The 6,583-nt window shown below is 46.9% G+C and overlaps 1 protein-coding gene across 1 annotated transcript in view; it reads right to left on the reverse strand.

The window, feature by feature from the left end:
* The window catches only part of LOC142803801 (uncharacterized), a 491,700-nt gene extending 489,459 nt beyond the window's left edge, over nt 1–2,241 (reverse strand). The window contains exon 1 of the mRNA XM_075889887.1: nt 1,871–2,241. The gene's annotated coding sequence lies outside the window, so the exon portion shown is untranslated. The remainder of the gene's footprint in view (nt 1–1,870) is intronic.
* Between the last annotated feature and the right edge of the window lie 4,342 nt (nt 2,242–6,583).

Consider the following 6,583-nt stretch of genomic DNA (forward strand, 5'->3'; position numbering starts at 1 on the left):
GAGTGCCATTGGGACAAATGGTGTCCTCTTCAATTTCGGCTGGAGCCAGGGCCGCCGCCATGGCCAAGGCTTGCTCGAAACGTATTTGACTGACCTTGGTCACATTCAGACCGTCCCTCGGTCTTACGATGATGCGATACGTGTCCCTCGGAAGTTGAGGGAGCCTCGAGGTGGCGACGATGCGTTGGTTCGCGTTCCGTGGGGCGGCGGTGCGGCCACCACCCTTTCGTCCGCCACGCGTTGGGGTGTGTTCGCGGGTAGTAATCGCCGTTCTCATTCCCTTGCTGTTCTTGCGGCCATATGCCGTCATCCAGCCGGGGCTGCTTGCTTCTTCCTGGGAGATTTCTGCTCCCTCCACGATCTCCATCTTGGGCTAAGGCGCCCGCGGTCGCAGGGTTAGGCCTAGGCCTGCCTGCGCTGCCTCGCCGAGGTTAGGCTTACCGCGTCAGGGTTAGCTGTGCCGTGGCGTGGTCGGAGCTGCAAACACTCATAAAGGGGAAAAAGTCACCCACCATATAAAGGCCGGTGTTGGTCAGGTCCTCGCAACGCACTGCGTCGTTTAACACATAATGTACTCAGTTTCGACGAAAGAAACCAACCAAAATATTGAAAAAAAGCAGGAGCCAAAATCAGCGCGTCCGCACTAGTCGGCGCCCCCTGGCGGTCCTCCTTCCTCCAATATTTTCTTTTTTTCCGGAGAAGGCAGACTCATCGATGAAGACTGAACAACAGGAGTGGATGTAACCGGTTCCTGGCAAGTCATGCCGAATGCCGCGAGCGAACGACCGCTGCGGAGTTCCGTGGCAAGGACGGCGATCGCACGATTCAACCAAATATGTTACGGCGAAGGCAGACCCAGAAGACACAGACTTGAGGGAATACGCACATATGTATTTACAGGCAGAGCTGCCGATACAAAGAGCTCACGCCACTCTCCCTTCGGTCGTCCTTTTCTTCGTCTTCTGTATTGTGATGGCACTGATACGTGGCAATATGTACTATAGGGACACATGTCGCTGCGATCTTTCAGTCACTATAGGAAATGACGGGTGACACTAGATTCGTCTAAGTTTCGTGCTTAAGGCTTCGAATGCACTTGCGGCTTTGTATGTCGTGTTTTGGCGTTTGTTTCAGAAAAATGAATGGATCACTGTGAACTTCATGACCCTATTTAAATTGATCAGCCACATAGGCTCAAGGTGAGGAAGTGGAACTTATGTACATTTGCCGAACTTGGTTTTGCATCCACGCGGGGCCACAGGGGAAATTAAGCCAAATAGAAAACTCCATGGTGACACACGGTGAAACCAATAGCGCAGATAGGGTAACCAACAAAACGGCGAAGGCAGCATGATGCGCTTACAGCCAACAGGGTTATTGGAAATAAACGCTTGTGCCACTTATTGAGGCAGTCGAAACCGCCAAAAAAGTGACTTCTTCTATTAGTAGTGAAATGTACTGCCTTATCAGAGAAAGAGTTTGATTTTTGAAAAAAGACGCAGTTGAGTTACTTCGCACAAGACAATGCGTAGCATTTCAAATGCGTCATTTATTCTGTTCCCTCCCCTTGGTTTTCTGTATTTTATATCTGTGATTTCTTGGTCCCACCACAAGCCTGAGCTCATGAGCCTCACTGGTCAACGTGTATGTATCACTTTGGCTTATTGAACACTCTCCTGTAAATACATGTGAGCGTTCTCGAGCCCTTACTTTTATCAATATCGTCCTCCTTTGTAAGCTACAGGTTTTACCATGTTTACAGGGTCAAAGGCTTCGTTTCTAGCGCAGTTTTTTTTCAGCAATCTAAACGTGGAATTGAAGCGTCGCAGCTGCAAAATCAAGCGGTTAAATGCGCAGTTTGTCAACTCACCGTGATTGATGTAAAAGAAATTTCTTCAGGCTCCTCCCATATCGGGTTTCCGGTCACGGTTCTCCCACAAATGCATACTTTTCACGAGTTCCTGTGAACACTCGCATGTTGTCACAAGACATGTCACAACGTACGGAACAAAAATCCAGGCAGCCGAGCGGCGAACGCTGTCGTTCACAAAGTTCCAAACCACAGAACGTTGCCCCTGACAAAACGGCGCCCACGAAAAATAGCTCGGCAGCGCTGAACACGCGTGACGCACCGTCCACGCGGAACGACCGTCTTCCGGGTAGCGGGAGGAACAAAAAAAAATTCACTTCCGGACAGCCCAAGTTTGCGCCACGCGGGCGAAACGAAAGCAGCTGGCCGTACCTGCACTTACGGCGTGCTTCTGCGATGCATGCGCCGTGCTTTCGCTCGCTTCTCGCCTCTCTCTCAAAATATCTGGCAGTCACATCGATTGCGGCTTGCGGATCACGTGCCGCTCGGATGCCACCATGCGAGCATCGATGAAAGCGCAGAGGCGAAAATGTGGTATTCTCGGTGAAGCCACCATGGTACGCAGCAAGACATTAAAGCTAGGTGTATATCGTACCATCGCAATATATGGCAGGCTACCATACCAGACCTCCCGTTTTTGTTCTTTTTTTCTTCCATTGCTATATACGCATTTATAGCTCCTCGGCAGCAATATATAGTAACTATGCTACCATGTGTACCTGATAAACACAAAATGTTGGACGACAGTGGACGCAAGTGGACTATTTTCTGCGACTCGAAGGCGGCACTGCAGTCTCTACTATCAGCCTTACGCCGTGGACCACACGAGCAGCTGGTACTAGAGATAGCACAGGTTATACACCACCTGACTGAGAAAGGGCACCAAATTACATTTCAGTGGTTGCCCAGTCACTGCGGAATCATCGGTTGGACGACATTAGATGAAGGACCTAAAGTATACTTTCTTGCGGTGTCAACGTTTAGATAACCACTCCATTTTTTTTCACGAGGTTCTTAAGCGTTTTATGCCCCGCCGCGGTAGTCTAGTGGCTAAGGTACTCGGCTGCTGGCCCGCAGATCATGGGATCGAATCCCGGCTGCGGCGACTACATTTACGATGGAGGCGGGAATGTTGTAGGCCCGTGTACGCAGATTTGAGGGCACGTTGAAACCCCAGGCGGTCAAAATTTCCGGAGCCCTCCACTACGGCATTTCTCAAAATCATATGGTGGTTTTGGGACAATAAACTCCACATACCAATCTTTGTTTTATTTTTATTTTTGCCCAGTGCTCTTGTTTCGTTCCTCCCTTCCTATTGATGTCACTGTACTTACATTTTTTTTCCAGATAAGCCAGAAAAGTAAGCATTCGTGCGCCCAGCCATTCCTCATGCGTTCATTTCTTTTTCCGAGCTCGTCATCTCTTGTGCCACATGGCTTCCTTTAGACAATAAATCGCTCTCTAAAGCTACCATGCACGTATCGCCCATCATGCACGCTTTCGAAATGAGTGATGCTTCACAAACACAACTTAGTACATATTGTTCCCAGAGTAGCGTATCACCCACCAGTCTTTCAGTGCGAAGCAATTCCTAGAGAACGAAAATATGTTTCTATCTATCTATCTATCTATCTATCTATCTATCTATCTATCTATCTATCTATCTATCTATCTATCTATCTATCTATCTATCTTTCTATCTATCTAGCCGTCTATCTCTCGGCACTCGTGTGATCACCTCCTTGACTTCGCATCTATCGCATCGAAAAGTAGGAATGCATGACTGTGTCACAAGTTTTGATTCATTGATTCATATGTGGAGTTTAACGTCCTAAAACCACCATATGATTATGAGAGACGCCGTAGTGGAGGGCTCCGAAAATTTCGACCACCTGGGGTTCTTTACCGTGCACCTAAATCTGAGCGCACGGGCCTACAGCATTTCCGCCTCCATCGGAAACGCAGCCGCCGTAGCTGGGATTTGAACCTGCGACCGGCGGGTCACTGTCGCAAGTGTCATGCAGCCCTTTCACCATTTACATGTATCAGATACCCGCATACTTCTGTCAGCGGTATGCGAGTGTATGCCACGGGTGATTAAGTTTATATCCACCCACACTTTGGAACCTCGTAATAATACTAACCCGGCGACGAGAAGGAGCCCGAGTAGGTGAAAATGTGGCGCTCACGTATTCGCCATTGTCGAAGTGTGAAATATGAAGACAAAAGCATAGGCTGAAAAAAAATGAAGCCTTCGTGAAGAAATCGGACCCACACATTCAGCGTGGCAGTCAAAGCCTTATACTACAGCACCCTGACAGTGCTTCAAAGTGCTTCGGAAAAAGACCCTATACAAGCACCTTGTCGAGACAATGCCTGCTTTTATTAAGGGGTGATTAATCATTTTTATAACACATTGAACATGCCTACGTGTACACCTGTGACTGCGCAAGCCGTTGTCAAATGTTACGCGAATACGCCAACGACGTCATCACAGCGTAGTTTGTCCTTCATTGCGAAAAAACTGACGTACAGGAGGGTTATAAAAATTCCCAGGCCACTACAGTATTTGTTCCTACGAAGTGTGGCCTACAAACTTTTAACCAGGAGCGTGCTTGACCTAACGTAAGTGCGAAAACGAATGCTTAAACGCGTTGGTACATAATTGTGAGAGTTGTGTCACACTGCCCTCTCCAAGAATAAGTTAAGTTACCTGAAACGCACGCCTGAATTCTTACTCAGGCAACAAACATAGCTCGTTTCATTTTTATCTCGTTTCTCAGATGGTTTTAAGAATCATCTTTTTGGTGGCTTTTTCTTATCCTTTTTTTTTACTTTCGCTTTGTATCATCAGCGTGCTTCAGGTTTCTAAGGGCCCTTAAACAACCTCTTACAATACGAAAAACGAGCGCTCATTCTCTCCTTGTATATCCCGTCCTTGCGGTGAAACTCGTGATGCCAGAACTTTTCTCCGGTAACGACAGAATGAAAGAAGCCCTTTATTGGTGGATATACTAGATATATCTCTTGTGAATTGTTGCCTGCCTGTTTCGGCATGCAGTCGCACTCCCATTCTGCCTCGTGTCGTACGACGATCAAATAAGTTCACTTTGATCTCTGCGTTTGCAAAAGCGCAAGAAAAGATAGCAGTGTGCTTTCGAAAAGCACGTTATTGTCACTAGCTCTACGCTTAGCGCTGACCTTCCACGAGTTTTATGAAGAAATAATTGGCGAGGAGGAGATTGTGCTTCTAGGAAGGCTAGTGAGGCCGCCAAAGAAACTATATTCTCTCGAGTTGGAATTTGGTGTGGTTCAGGGCCCTTTAAGTTTTAGACTTCAAACCCACCAACCATTCTCGTCACGTGGCATCGTCACATCAGTATTTCCGTAAACACCTTTGCATATGTTGTAATGCAATCTGTAAAAAGGCCTTGATTTCGAAGCAGTAAAAACAGTTGGGAGTTCAGCGCTATGTCTGAGTCTTTCTGCGTGTTAGGTGTTTTCTAGGCTGTTTAAATCTTCTTTAAAGTGAGTGCCTATGTCAGGCTATGAGTTACACTTTACAAGCCGGATTAAACGGGTTGCCTGATAAGCCCCGCATAAATCAACACAACTCTTCTATATACACAGAGACGTCAATCCACCTAGTTCAGCTTGGCTCAACGCGAAAAAGCCGGTAAAAATTGCTACTCACGGTGACTGTTTGGCATGAAACTTGATTCCCTCAATGCGTGAAACTGAAGTGTATAATTTATTTCTTTTCTTTTTTTCTGTTTCTTTTCAGTGCTGTGTCTCTTCTCTGTCGGTCTCTAACCCATTGCGCTGTAAAATATTCCTCGATGAACATTCACCAAATTGCCCAACTCACGATTCTGCTGTTTTCTTGCTTAGTGCATTCGCCAACAGTTATACCAAACCGTTCTTTGTAGGCAAGTTAAATCACTAATCGAATAAATCTGCATACCTTCTCTTGGTTGTGATGTTACATAATATCTACGTTAAGGAGCATACGCTGTAAGAACGTTTAACGTTGACTGAAATGTATGTGGGGGCGTGGATTGTCAAGAACATAACCGTCGAGTCCTTGATGTCACACCTGTCCCGTTTATTAGGGAGGCGATCGCCGGGCTAATTCCAAGAGCCGAAGTATCGGCCCCCCGAACCGCACCACGAAAGCGTGGACAATTTAGAAGTGGTCCTTATTGGTGCGCCAGCGGACGCCGGCTGTGGCCCAAAGAACAAGACAGAGCCGAGAGATGATAAACAAACAAAATTATATTCTCATTAACGGCAGATCAAAAACAATACACACGTATGCACACTCCACAATAGTTACATACAATACGTCACCAAACAGACAATGTACTACACAGTACAATCAACCACACTTGAAACAACGGACACAGACAACAATACGCACTACGATGCAGTCACATGCATTGAACAACCAAGACACTTAAGGACTAAAGAGATAGAAAACCTATTCAGTCCAAAGTCCTTGGAACAAAAGTCTGAATGATACTCTTCCGAGAATCACTCACTCAAAGTCCAGCGTTGTTGTCGTTCCGCAGCTCTCTGAAGTTTCTCTTCCAGGAAACCTCCCGTCTTCAATTGGCCACTCTTCAAACTTCAACTTCTTCGCCCGAACACGTCGGCTTCACACACGCAGCTGTTGCCACGCGTCCTCGCTCAATAGCGGTAAACCCACGCTCT

The sequence above is a fragment of the Rhipicephalus microplus genome, chromosome 3 (assembly GCF_043290135.1).
Source record: "Rhipicephalus microplus isolate Deutch F79 chromosome 3, USDA_Rmic, whole genome shotgun sequence".
Classification (NCBI taxonomy): domain Eukaryota; kingdom Metazoa; phylum Arthropoda; class Arachnida; order Ixodida; family Ixodidae; genus Rhipicephalus; species Rhipicephalus microplus.